At 43.4% G+C, this 12,939-nt stretch overlaps 13 non-coding genes across 13 annotated transcripts; all 13 read right to left on the bottom strand.

Annotated features, from left to right (window-relative positions):
- Nucleotides 1–2,313: 2,313 nt before the first annotated feature.
- Nucleotides 2,314–2,386, bottom strand: TRNAF-GAA (transfer RNA phenylalanine (anticodon GAA)). The gene has a single exon. It is a non-coding gene; the product is annotated as a tRNA-Phe (tRNA).
- Nucleotides 2,387–2,984: 598 nt separating this feature from the next.
- TRNAF-GAA (transfer RNA phenylalanine (anticodon GAA)) lies at nt 2,985–3,057 on the bottom strand. The gene has a single exon. It is a non-coding gene; the product is annotated as a tRNA-Phe (tRNA).
- Nucleotides 3,058–3,655: 598 nt separating this feature from the next.
- TRNAF-GAA (transfer RNA phenylalanine (anticodon GAA)) lies at nt 3,656–3,728 on the bottom strand. Its single transcript has one exon. It is a non-coding gene; the product is annotated as a tRNA-Phe (tRNA).
- Nucleotides 3,729–4,328: 600 nt separating this feature from the next.
- Nucleotides 4,329–4,401, bottom strand: TRNAF-GAA (transfer RNA phenylalanine (anticodon GAA)). The gene has a single exon. It is a non-coding gene; the product is annotated as a tRNA-Phe (tRNA).
- Nucleotides 4,402–7,333: 2,932 nt separating this feature from the next.
- TRNAF-GAA (transfer RNA phenylalanine (anticodon GAA)) lies at nt 7,334–7,406 on the bottom strand. The gene has a single exon. It is a non-coding gene; the product is annotated as a tRNA-Phe (tRNA).
- Nucleotides 7,407–8,005: 599 nt separating this feature from the next.
- On the bottom strand, nt 8,006–8,078 carry TRNAF-GAA (transfer RNA phenylalanine (anticodon GAA)). The gene has a single exon. It is a non-coding gene; the product is annotated as a tRNA-Phe (tRNA).
- A 600-nt stretch (nt 8,079–8,678) lies between these two features.
- On the bottom strand, nt 8,679–8,751 carry TRNAF-GAA (transfer RNA phenylalanine (anticodon GAA)). The gene has a single exon. It is a non-coding gene; the product is annotated as a tRNA-Phe (tRNA).
- A 600-nt stretch (nt 8,752–9,351) lies between these two features.
- Nucleotides 9,352–9,424, bottom strand: TRNAF-GAA (transfer RNA phenylalanine (anticodon GAA)). The gene has a single exon. It is a non-coding gene; the product is annotated as a tRNA-Phe (tRNA).
- A 600-nt stretch (nt 9,425–10,024) lies between these two features.
- TRNAF-GAA (transfer RNA phenylalanine (anticodon GAA)) lies at nt 10,025–10,097 on the bottom strand. The gene has a single exon. It is a non-coding gene; the product is annotated as a tRNA-Phe (tRNA).
- Nucleotides 10,098–10,696: 599 nt separating this feature from the next.
- TRNAF-GAA (transfer RNA phenylalanine (anticodon GAA)) lies at nt 10,697–10,769 on the bottom strand. The gene has a single exon. It is a non-coding gene; the product is annotated as a tRNA-Phe (tRNA).
- A 600-nt stretch (nt 10,770–11,369) lies between these two features.
- TRNAF-GAA (transfer RNA phenylalanine (anticodon GAA)) lies at nt 11,370–11,442 on the bottom strand. Its single transcript has one exon. It is a non-coding gene; the product is annotated as a tRNA-Phe (tRNA).
- Nucleotides 11,443–12,041: 599 nt separating this feature from the next.
- Nucleotides 12,042–12,114, bottom strand: TRNAF-GAA (transfer RNA phenylalanine (anticodon GAA)). Its single transcript has one exon. It is a non-coding gene; the product is annotated as a tRNA-Phe (tRNA).
- Nucleotides 12,115–12,714: 600 nt separating this feature from the next.
- TRNAF-GAA (transfer RNA phenylalanine (anticodon GAA)) lies at nt 12,715–12,787 on the bottom strand. Its single transcript has one exon. It is a non-coding gene; the product is annotated as a tRNA-Phe (tRNA).
- Nucleotides 12,788–12,939: the final 152 nt, after the last annotated feature.

Raw genomic sequence — 12,939 nt, 5'->3', positions numbered from 1 at the left:
AACCTACATGGCCAGGTACAAATCTCTCCGGACCCCTCAGTGATAATCACCACCGATGCCAGCAAGAGGGGTTGGGGCGCGACTTGCGGAGAACTAACAACCCAGGGGACATGGAACAGAGAATTGAGGACACGATCCTCGAATCACCTGGAACTCTTGGCAGTACTACTGGCCCTACAGAGCTTCATCAGCCACATTGCTCACAGAAACTGTCTGATACGTATAGACAACACTACAGCAGTGTCATACATACAGAGACAGGGCGGAACACGCAGTACAGCTCTAATGGACATTGCGAACCAAATTTTTCAAGTGGCAGAGGAGAATCTGACATCACTGAAGGCAGTCTATATCCCAGGGATACAAAATTTGAGAGCAGATTATTTGAGCAGAACATCGTTGGACAACAACGAATGGTCCCTGGACCACAGGACTTTTTCGTGGATATGCTCCCTATGGGAGACTCCAGAAGTGGACTTGATGGCATCCAGCAGGAATGCGAAGTGCAAGAGATTCTTTGCGAGGTACCCCTTTTCGAAAGCGGAGGCGGTGGATGCGATGACTGTACAGTGGAACTTCCGGGTGGGATATGTCTTCCCGCCTGTGCCCATGATCTACAAACTCCTCAAGAAACTTCAACAGGAGGATGTAATTCTGTTAGCAGTCATTCCAGAATGGCCTCGCCGACCGTGGTACCCGCTCTTGCGGCAGATGTCAACCCTCGAACCTATACGTATACCATGGAAGAAGAATCTGCTATCTCAAGGCCCGATTCTGCACCCCGATCCGGCCAGACTGAAATTAATGGTGTGGAGGTTGAAAGGCGGAAATTAGAGAATCTAGGGTGTACCCCTCAAGTAATTAATACACTACTTCAAGCAAGGAGACCTTCTACTAATAGGTCCTACCATAACATCTGGAACAAATTTACATCATTTGCTACAGACGCCTCCTTTGATCCATTACACCCGGAGCCACAGCAGATTCTAGCGTTTCTCCAAACTGCGGTTGAAAAAGGGCTCAGCTATAATGCCATCAAGGTGCAGATATCGGCATTGTCAGCCTTAACAGACTATCGTTGGGCCTTGCATCCGTTGGTCAAACAATTCATGCTGGCAGTGATAAAGATTAAACCTCCAAGGAAGTCGGTGTATCCCCAATGGGACTTACCTCTGGTATTGAACTACCTCACATTGAACCCGTTCGAACCATTAGACTCCTGTTCATTGTGGAATTTGACTTTAAAGACTTGCTTCTTAGTAGCCATTACTTCAGCTCGCAGAGTCTCTGAACTGGGTGCTTTAAGTTGCAGAGAACCATATCTGGTCTTCTACCATGACCGGGTGCAACTGAGACCAGTGGAACATTTCCTGCCTAAGGTGGCAAAGTCTTATCATCTAAATCAAGAATTATCTCTTCCAGTGTTTAAGGAAGACGGAAACTCAGCTATTCACACTCTGGACGTTGCCAGAGTACTTACAGCATACCTAACCGCAACGGAACCATTCCGGAAATCAGATCATCTATTCGTTGTACCAGCAGAATATAGGAAAGGTCAAGCTGCTTCATCCAGAACAATAGCCTCCTGGCTAGTGAAGACGATTCAAGCTTCCTACAGGGCTATCAACATGCTGCCTCCTCAGGTTGTCAGGGCGCACTCAACCAGAAGTGTCTCTTCTTCGTGGGCAGCCTATTCGGACGTATCGGTGTCAAAAATTTGCCAGGCGGCAAATTGGTCCACTATTAATACCTTTATATCTCATTATAAAGTTGATGTCTCTTCCACTACAACTGTAGAATTCGGGAGAGCCGTGATCTCCTCTTCAATGGCTACATTATGAGCTATTACATTATGAATAAATTTTCTGTGTGTTTCAAGCATTATTTATGTCTCCCGCCCTTTCATTTTTAATAGTTAGATCCCAATGTGCTGCCATGGAGGCATAAGGAAAGCGGAAAATTGTATACTTACCTGACGGTAATTTTCCTTTCCTGATGCATCCATGGCAGCACATGGATCCCACCCATCTATTCGGTGAGTTAATAGTTACAAAAACAGCGGGCGCCTCCTCTCAAACTCATTTAAATATTTACTGGTCCTATGAGGTAGTGGGGGCGGAGCCACTACCCAATGTGCTGCCATGGATGCATCAGGAAAGGAAAATTACCGTCAGGTAAGTATACAATTTTCCGCTATTTTGTCTGGTTCAATCAGGACGTTTCTGTATTGAGAATCAGTTTATCTTGCCGAGTTCCAGGTGTAGTCTGAATTTGGCTTTATTTTACTACGTTTTTTCTAACAATAAGATATCATGCCAAAACCCGGGATCGAACCAGGGACCTTTAGATCTTCAGTCTAACGCTCTCCCAACTGAGCTATTTCGGCTACTTTGCATCACAGTTTGTGTGATTTTTTTCAGCAGAAGTGTCCTGTGCAGGCAAAGACTCATGATATTTTCTGAGTCGTAGTAGCAGTGGTGTGTTGTCGGTGTGGTTAGAGGGTCTAAGGCGCTCCATGCAGGTTGCATGTGTCCTGTAGACTTGGGTTCAAATGCCTTTCCTGACAATCATGTTTGAATTTTTTGCCCTCCTGCAGCTGTATTTATGAGTTCCCATAAGACAAACCTCCAATCTAGTACCTTTTATTCAGGTAAATGCAGCTGTATTTATGACTTCCCATGAGATAAATCTCCAATCTAGTACCTTTTATTCAGGTAAATTATCTACTCTATATGTGTCCTATATTTTCTTTGATATATATTCATTAAGAAATGTTTGTCTCTTTTAAGTTGACTGTATGTCCTCTTTTCTTGCAGTCTTGAAATATTTGATGTGACCAGAGGTATTGTGTAAAATCCATGTCTCTATTTTGTCTGGTTCAATCAGGACGTTTCTGTATTGAGAATCAGTTTATCTTGCCGAGTTCCGGGTGTAGTCTGAATTTGGCTTTATTTTACTAAGTTTTTTCTAACAATAAGATATCATGCCAAAACCCAGGATCGAACCAGGGACCTTTAGATCTTCAGTCTAACGCTCTCCCAACTGAGCTATTTCGGCTACTTTGCATCACAGTTTGTGTGATTTTTTTCAGCAGAAGTGTCCTGTGCAGGCAAAGACTCATGATATTTTCTGAGTCGTAGTAGCAGTGGTGTGTTGTCGGTGTGGTTAGAGGGTCTAAGGCGCTCCATGCAGGTTGCATGTGTCCTGTAGACTTGGGTTCAAATACCTTTCCTGACAATCATTTTTGAATTTTTTGCCCTCCTGCAGCTGTATTTATGAGTTCCCATAAGACAAACCTCCAATCTAGTACCTTTTATTCAGGTAAATGCAGCTGTATTTATGACTTCCCATGAGATAAATCTCCAATCTAGTACCTTTTATTCAGGTAAATTATCTACTCTATATGTGTCCTATATTTTCTTTGATATATATTCATTAAGAAATGTTTGTCTCTTTTAAGTTGACTGTATGTCCTCTTTTCTTGCAGTCTTGAAATATTTGATGTGACCAGAGGTATTGTGTTAAATCCATGTCTCTATTTTGTCTGGTTCAATCAGGACGTTTCTGTATTGAGAATCAGTTTATCTTGCCGACTTCCGGGTGTAGTCTGACTTTGGCTTTATTTTACTAAGTTTTTTCTAACAATAAGATATCATGCTGAAACCCGGGATCGAACCAGGGACCTTTAGATCTTCAGTCTAACGCTCTCCCAACTGAGCTATTTCGGCTACATTGCATCATAGTTTGTGTGATTTTTTTTTCAGCACAAGTGTCCTGTGCAGGCAAAGACTCATGATATTTTCTGAGTCGTAGTAGCAGTGGTGTGTTGTCGGTGTGGTTAGAGGGTCTAAGGCGCTCCATGCAGGTTGCATGTGTCCTGTAGACTTGGGTTCAAATACCTTTCCTGACAATCATTTTTGAATTTTTTGCCCTCCTGCAGCTGTATTCATGAGTTCCCATAAGACAAACCTCCAATCTAGTACCTTTTATTCAGGTAAATGCAGCTGTATTTATGACTTCCCATGAGATAAATCTCCAATCTTGTACCTTTTATTCAGGTAAATTATCTACTCTATATGTGTCCTATATTTTCTTTGATATATATTCATTAAGAAATGTTTGTCTCTTTTAAGTTTACTGTATGTCCTCTTTTCTTGCAGTCTTGAAATATTTGATGTGACCAGAGGTATTGTGTTAAATCCATGTCTCTATTTTGTCTGGTTCAATCAGGACGTTTCTGTATTGAGAATCAGTTTATCTTGCCGACTTCCGGGTGTAGTCTGACTTTGGCTTTATTTTACTAAGTTTTTTCTAACAATAAGATATCATGCCAAAACCCATAATCGAACCAGGGACCTTTAGATCTTCAGTCTAACGCTCTCCCAACTGAGCTATTTCAGCTACATTGCATCATAGTTTGTGTGATTTTTTTTTCAGCACAAGTGTCCTGTGCAGGCAAAGACTCATGATATTTTCTGAGTCGTAGTAGCAGTGGTGTGTTGTCGGTGTGGTTAGAGGGTCTAAGGTGCTCCATGCAGGTCGCATGTGTCCTGTAGACTTGGGTTCAAATACCTTTCCTGACAATCATTTTTGAATGTTTTGCCCTCCTGCAGCTGTATTTATGAGTTCCCATAAGACAAACCTCCAATCTAGTACCTTTTATTCAGGTAAATGCAGCTGTATTTATGACTTCCCATGAGATAAATCTCCAATCTAGTACCTTTTATTCAGGTAAATTATCTACTCTATATGTGTCCTATATTTTCTTTGATACAGTGGCGTAGCTACAAACCTCTGGGCCCCGATGCGGAATCTGGATGTGGCCCCCCCCCCCCCACGGCAACAACAGCCCCCCTCCCCCGGCAACACCCGACGCACACACATATCCGAATCCCTATAGCCAGCTATAGGTCCCCCCAGTATAGGTAGCCAGGCATAGGTACGCCAGTATAGTTGCCCCCGGTATAGGTTAGCCAGGTAGGTGCCTCCAGCATAGGTAGCCAGTATAGTTGCCCCCAGTATAGGTTAGATAGGCAGGCGCCGCCAGTACAGGTTAGCTAGGTGGGTGCCTCTAATATAGGTAGCCAGAATAGTTGCCCCCAGCATAGGTTAGATAGGTAGGTGCCCCCAGTATAGGTTAGTTAGGTAGGTGCCTCCAATATAGGTAGCCAGTATAGTTGCCACCTGTATAGGCTAGCTAGGTGCCCCGAATACAGGTTAGACAATTAAGTGCCCCCAGGTTAGATAGGTAGGTGCCCCCCAGTATAGGTTAGATTAGGTAGCTGCCCCCCAGTATAGGTTAGATGAGGTAGGTGCCCCCCAGGATAGGTTAGGTAGCTGCCCCCCAGGATAGATTAGGTAGCTTTCCCCCAGGATAGGTTAGGTAGGTAGCTGGCCCCCCAGGATAGGTTAGGTAGGTAGCTGGCCCCCCAGGATAGGTTAGGTAGGTAGCTGGCCCCCCAGGGTAGGTTAAGTAGGTAGCTGCCCCCCCAGGATAGGTTAGGTAGCTGCCCCCAGGATAGGTTAGGTAGCTGCCCCCCCAGGATAGCTTAGGTAGGTAGCTGCCCCCCAGGATAGATTAGGTAGGTAGCTGGCCCCCCAGGATGGGTTAGGTAGGTAGCTGGCCCCCCAGGATAGGTTAGGTAGGTAGCTGGCCCCCCAGGATAGGTTAGGTAGGTAGCTGGCCCCCCAGGATAGGTTAGGTAGGTAGCTGGCCCCCAGGATAGGTTAGAGTAGGTAGCTGCCCCCCCGGATAGGTTAGAGTAGGTAGCTGCCCCCCAGGATAGGCTAGGTAGGTAGCTGGCCCCCCAGGATAGGTTAGGTAGGTAGCTGGCCCCCCAGGATAGGTTAGGTAGGTAGCTGGCCCCCCAGGATAGGTTAGGTAGGTAGCTGGCCCCCCAGGATAGGTTAGGTAGGTAGCTGGCCCCCCAGGATAGGTTAGGTAGGTAGCTGGCCCCCCAGGATAGGTTAGGTAGGTAGCTGGCCCCCCAGGATAGGTTAGGTAGGTAGCTGTCCCCCCAGGATAGGTTAGGTAGGTAGCTGGCCCCCCAGGATAGGTTAGGTAGGTAGCTGGCCCCCCAGGATAGGTTAGGTAGGTAGCTGGCCCCCCAGGATAGGTTAGGTAGGTAGCTGGCCCCCCAGGATAGGTTAGGTAGGTAGCTGGCCCCCCAGGATAGGTTAGAGTAGGTAGCTGCCCCCCCGGATAGGTTAGAGTAGGTAGCTGCCCCCCAGGATAGGTTAGGTAGGTAGCTGGCCCCCAGGATAGGTTAGGTAGGTAGCTGGCCCCCCAGGATAGGTTAGGTAGGTAGCTGGCCCCCCAGGATAGGTTAGGTAGGTAGCTGGCCCCCCAGGATAGGTTAGGTAGGTAGCTGGCCCCCCAGGATAGGTTAGGTAGGTAGCTGGCCCCCCAGGATAGGTTAGGTAGGTAGCTGGCCCCCCAGGATAGGTTAGGTAGGTAGCTGGCCCCCCAGGATAGGTTAGGTAGGTAGCTGGCCCCCCAGGATAGGTTAGGTAGGTAGCTGGCCCCCCAGGATAGGTTAGGTAGGTAGCTGGCCCCCCAGGATAGGTTAGGTAGGTAGCTGGCCCCCCAGGATAGGTTAGGTAGGTAGCTGGCCCCCCAGGATAGGTTAGGTAGGTAGCTGGCCCCCCAGGATAGGTTAGAGTAGGTAGCTGCCCCCCTGGATAGGCACGGAAGCGCTGTAGGCGGAACTCACCTCCGTCCCTGCGCCGCTGGTCTCCTCCCGCTCTGTATAGATGTTGTTACACACTGCTTCCTGTTTAGCCGGAAGCAGTGTGTAACAGCAGATCTATGCAGAGCGGGAGGAGACCAGCGGCGCTTGGAACGCAGGCAGGTGAGTTCTGCCTACAGCGCTTCCGTGCGCTGCGCACTCTGCATCTGATCTGAGGGGGAGGGGGGGGCCCGGGAAGAGGTCGGACTGCCCTCCCCACGGCTGCAGCTCCCCCCTCCCAATAACGCACGCAGGGATCCCATCTCCGAGTCCAAACGGACATGGGCCCCCCGGGCCCCTCCCCCGCCTCTTCAGGAGCCGGGCCCGGTCGCCGAGGCGACCGTTGCGACCACAGGCCCTACGCCCCTGCTTTGATATATATTCATTAAGAAATGTTTGTCTCTTTTAAGTTGACTGTATGTCCTCTTTTCTTGCAGTCTTGAAATATTTGATGTGACCAGAGGTATTGTGTTAAATCCATGTCTCTATTTTGTCTGGTTCAATCAGGACGTTTCTGTATTGAGAATCAGTTTATCTTGCCGAGTTCCAGGTGTAGTCTGAATTTGGCTTTATTTTACTAAGTTTTTTCTAACAATAAGATATCATGCCGAAACCCGGGATCGAACCAGGGACCTTTAGATCTTCAGTCTAACGCTCTCCCAACTGAGCTATTTCGGCTACATTGCATCACAGTTTGTGTGATTTTTTTTTCAGCACAAGTGTCCTGTGCAGGCAAAGACTCATGATATTTTCTGAGTCGTAGTAGCAGTGGTGTGTTGTCGGTGTGGTTAGAGGGTCTAAGGCGCTCCATGCAGGTTGCATGTGTCCTGTAGACTTGGGTTCAAATACCTTTCCTGACAAACATTTTTGAATTTTTTGCCCTCCTGCAGCTGTATTTATGAGTTCCCATAAGACAAACCTCCAATCTAGTACCTTTTATTCAGGTAATTGCAGCTGTATTTGCACTTCCCATGAGATAAATCTCCAATCTAGTACCTTTTATTCAGGTAAATTATCTACTCTATATGTGTCCTATATTTTCTTTGATATATATTCATTAAGAAATGTTTGTCTCTTTTAAGTTGACTGTATGTCCTCTTTTCTTGCAGTCTTGAAATATTTGATGTGACCAGAGGTATTGTGTTAAATCCATGTCTCTATTTTGTCTGGTTCAATCAGGACGTTTCTGTATTGAGAATCAGTTTATCTTGCCGAGTTCCAGGTGTAGTCTGACTTTGGCTTTATTTTACTAAGTTTTTTCTAACAATAAGATATCATGCTGAAACCCGGGATCGAACCAGGGACCTTTAGATCTTCAGTCTAACGCTCTCCCAACTGAGCTATTTCGGCTACATTGCATCACAGTTTGTGTGATTTTTTTTTCAGCACAAGTGTCCTGTGCAGGCAAAGACTCATGATATTTTCTGAGTCGTAATAGCAGTGGTGTGTTGTCGGTGTGGTTAGAGGGTCTAAGGCGCTCCATGCAGGTTGCATGTGTCCTGTAGACTTGGGTTCAAATACCTTTCCTGACAAACATTTTTGAATTTTTTGCCCTCCTGCAGCTGTATTTATGAGTTCCCATAAGACAAACCTCCAATCTAGTACCTTTTATTCAGGTAAATGCAGCTGTATTTATGACTTCCCATGAGATAAATCTCCAATCTAGTACCTTTTATTCAGGTAAATTATCTACTCTATATGTGTCCTATATTTTCTTTGATATATATTCATTAAGAAATTTTTGTCTCTTTTAAGTTGACTGTATGTCCTCTTTTCTTGCAGTCTTGAAATATTTGATGTGACCAGAGGTATTGTGTTAAATCCATGTCTCTATTTTGTCTGGTTCAATCAGGACGTTTCTGTATTGAGAATCAGTTTATCTTGCCGACTTCCGGGTGTAGTCTGAATTTGGCTTTATTTTACTAAGTTTTTTCTAACAATAAGATATCATGCTGAAACCCGGGATCGAACCAGGGACCTTTAGATCTTCAGTCTAACGCTCTCCCAACTGAGCTATTTCAGCTACAATGCATCACAGTTGGTGTGATTTTTTTTTCAGCAGAAGTGTCCTGTGCAGGCAAAGACTCATGATATTTTCGGAGTCGTAGTAGCAGTGGTGTGTTGTCGGTGTGGTTAGAGGGTCTAAGGTGCTCCATGCAGGTTGCATGTGTCTTGTAGACTTGCGTTCAAATACCTTTCCTGACAATCATTTTTGAATTTTTTGCCCTCCTGCAGCTGTATTTATGAGTTCCCATAAGACAAACCTCCAATCTAGTACCTTTTATTCAGGTAAATGCAGCTGTATTTATGACTTCCCATGAGATAAATCTCCAATCTAGTACCTTTTATTCAGGTAAATTATCTACTCTATATGTGTCCTATATTTTCTTTGATATATATTCATTAAGAAATGTTTGTCTCTTTTAAGTTGACTGTATGTCCTCTTTTCTTGCAGTCTTGAAATATTTGATGTGACCAGAGGTATTGTGTTAAATCCATGTCTCTATTTTGTCTGGTTCAATCAGGACGTTTCTGTATTGAGAATCAGTTTATCTTGCCGAGTTCCGGGTGTAGTCTGAATTTGGCTTTATTTTACTAAGTTTTTTCTAACAATAAGATATCATGCCAAAACCCGGGATCGAACCAGGGACCTTTAAATCTTCAGTCTAACGCTCTCCCAACTGAGCTATTTCAGCTACATTGCATCACAGTTTGTGTGATTTTTTTTTCAGCACAAGTGTCCTGTGCAGGCAAAGACTCATGATATTTTCGGAGTCGTAGTAGCAGTGGTGTGTTGTCGGTGTGGTTAGAGGGTCTAAGGTGCTCCATGCAGGTTGCATGTGTCTTGTAGACTTGGGTTCAAATACCTTTCCTGACAATCATTTTTGAATTTTTTGCCCTCCTGCAGCTGTATTTATGAGTTCCCATAAGACAAACCTCCAATCTAGTACCTTTTATTCAGGTAAATGCAGCTGTATTTATGACTTCCCATGAGATAAATCTCCAATCTAGTACCTTTTATTCAGGTAAATTATCTACTCTATATGTGTCCTATATTTTCTTTGATATATATTCATTAAGAAATGTTTGTCTCTTTTAAGTTGACTGTATGTCCTCTTTTCTTGCAGTCTTGAAATATTTGATGTGACCAGAGGTATTGTGTAAAATCCATGTCTCTATTTTGTCTGGTTCAATCAGGACGTTTCTGTATTGAGAATCAGTTTATCTTGCCGAGTTCCAGGTGTAGTCTGAATTTGGCTTTATTTTACTAAGTTTTTTCTAACAATAAGATATCATGCCGAAACCCGGGATCGAACCAGGGACCTTTAGATCTTCAGTCTAACGCTCTCCCAACTGAGCTATTTCGGCTACATTGCATCACAGTTTGTGTGATTTTTTTTCAGCACAAGTGTCCTGTGCAGGCAAAGACTCATGATATTTTCTGAGTTTTAGTAGTAGTAGTGTGTTGTCGGTGTGGTTAGAGGGTCTAAGGCGCTCCATGCAGGTTGCATGTGTCCTGTAAACTTGGGTTCAAATACCTTTCCTGACAATCAAGTTTGAATTTTTTGCCCTCCTGCAGCTGTATTTATGAGTTCCCATAAGACAAACCTCCAATCTAGTACCTTTTATTCAGGTAAATGCAGCTGTATTTATGACTTCCCATGAGATAAATCTCCAATCTAGTACCTTTTATTCAGGTAAATTATCTACTCTATATGTGTCCTATATTTTCTTTGATATATATTCATTAAGAAATGTTTGTCTCTTTTAAGTTGACTGTATGTCCTCTTTTCTTGCAGTCTTGAAATATTTGATGTGACCAGAGGTATTGTGTTAAATCCATGTCTCTATTTTGTCTGGTTCAATCAGGACGTTTCTGTATTGAGAATCAGTTTATCTTGCCGACTTCCGGGTGTAGTCTGAATTTGGCTTTATTTTACTAAGTTTTTTCTAACAATAAGATATCATGCCAAAACCCGGGATCGAACCAGGGACCTTTAAATCTTCAGTCTAACGCTCTCCCAACTGAGCTATTTCAGCTACATTGCATCACAGTTTGTGTGATTTTTTTTTCAGCACAAGTGTCCTGTGCAGGCAAAGACTCATGATATTTTCGGAGTCGTAGTAGCAGTGGTGTGTTGTCGGTGTGGTTAGAGGGTCTAAGGTGCTCCATGCAGGTTGCATGTGTCTTGTAGACTTGGGTTCAAATACCTTTCCTGACAATCATTTTTGAATTTTTTGCCCTCCTGCAGCTGTATTTATGAGTTCCCATAAGACAAACCTCCAATCTAGTACCTTTTATTCAGGTAAATGCAGCTGTATTTATGACTTCCCATGAGATAAATCTCCAATCTAGTACCTTTTATTCAGGTAAATTATCTACTCTATATGTGTCCTATATTTTCTTTGATATATATTCATTAAGAAATGTTTGTCTCTTTTAAGTTGACTGTATGTCCTCTTTTCTTGCAGTCTTGAAATATTTGATGTGACCAGAGGTATTGTGTAAAATCCATGTCTCTATTTTGTCTGGTTCAATCAGGACGTTTCTGTATTGAGAATCAGTTTATCTTGCCGAGTTCCAGGTGTAGTCTGAATTTGGCTTTATTTTACTAAGTTTTTTCTAACAATAAGATATCATGCCGAAACCCGGGATCGAACCAGGGACCTTTAGATCTTCAGTCTAACGCTCTCCCAACTGAGCTATTTCGGCTACATTGCATCACAGTTTGTGTGATTTTTTTTCAGCACAAGTGTCCTGTGCAGGCAAAGACTCATGATATTTTCTGAGTTTTAGTAGTAGTAGTGTGTTGTCGGTGTGGTTAGAGGGTCTAAGGCGCTCCATGCAGGTTGCATGTGTCCTGTAAACTTGGGTTCAAATACCTTTCCTGACAATCAAGTTTGAATTTTTTGCCCTCCTGCAGCTGTATTTATGAGTTCCCATAAGACAAACCTCCAATCTAGTACCTTTTATTCAGGTAAATGCAGCTGTATTTATGACTTCCCATGAGATAAATCTCCAATCTAGTACCTTTTATTCAGGTAAATTATCTACTCTATATGTGTCCTATATTTTCTTTGATATATATTCATTAAGAAATGTTTGTCTCTTTTAAGTTGACTGTATGTCCTCTTTTCTTGCAGTCTTGAAATATTTGATGTGACCAGAGGTATTGTGTTAAATCCATGTCTCTATTTTGTCTGGTTCAATCAGGACGTTTCTGTATTGAGAATCAGTTTATCTTGCCGACTTCCGGGTGTAGTCTGAATTTGGCTTTATTTTACTAAGTTTTTTCTAACAATAAGATATCATGCTGAAACCCGGGATCGAACCAGGGACCTTTAGATCTTCAGTCTAACGCTCTCCCAACTGAGCTATTTCAGCTACAATGCATCACAGTTGGTGTGATTTTTTTTTCAGCAGAAGTGTCCTGTGCAGGCAAAGACTCATGATATTTTCGGAGTCGTAGTAGCAGTGGTGTGTTGTCGGTGTGGTTAGAGGGTCTAAGGTGCTCCATGCAGGTTGCATGTGTCTTGTAGACTTGCGTTCAAATACCTTTCCTGACAATCATTTTTGAATTTTTTGCCCTCCTGCAGCTGTATTTATGAGTTCCCATAAGACAAACCTCCAATCTAGTACCTTTTATTCAGGTAAATGCAGCTGTATTTATGACTTCCCATGAGATAAATCTCCAATCTAGTACCTTTTATTCAGGTAAATTATCTACTCTATATGTGTCCTATATTTTCTTTGATATATATTCATTAAGAAATGTTTGTCTCTTTTAAGTTGACTGTATGTCCTCTTTTCTTGCAGTCTTGAAATATTTGATGTGACCAGAGGTATTGTGTTAAATCCATGTCTCTATTTTGTCTGGTTCAATCAGGACGTTTCTGTATTGAGAATCAGTTTATCTTGCCGAGTTCCGGGTGTAGTCTGAATTTGGCTTTATTTTACTAAGTTTTTTCTAACAATAAGATATCATGCTGAAACCCGGGATCGAACCAGGGACCTTTAGATCTTCAGTCTAACGCTCTCCCAACTGAGCTATTTCGGCTACATTGCATCATAGTTTGTGTGATTTTTTTTTCAGCACAAGTGTCCTGTGCAGGCAAAGACTCATGATATTTTCTGAGTCGTAGTAGCAGTGGTGTGTTGTCGGTGTGGTTAGAGGGTCTAAGGTGCTCCATGCAGGTTACATGTGTCTTG

Source organism: Hyperolius riggenbachi, chromosome 6 (assembly GCF_040937935.1).
Source record: "Hyperolius riggenbachi isolate aHypRig1 chromosome 6, aHypRig1.pri, whole genome shotgun sequence".
In the NCBI taxonomy this organism is placed as follows: domain Eukaryota; kingdom Metazoa; phylum Chordata; class Amphibia; order Anura; family Hyperoliidae; genus Hyperolius; species Hyperolius riggenbachi.
This window is presented reverse-complemented; position numbering and strand designations above follow the sequence as displayed.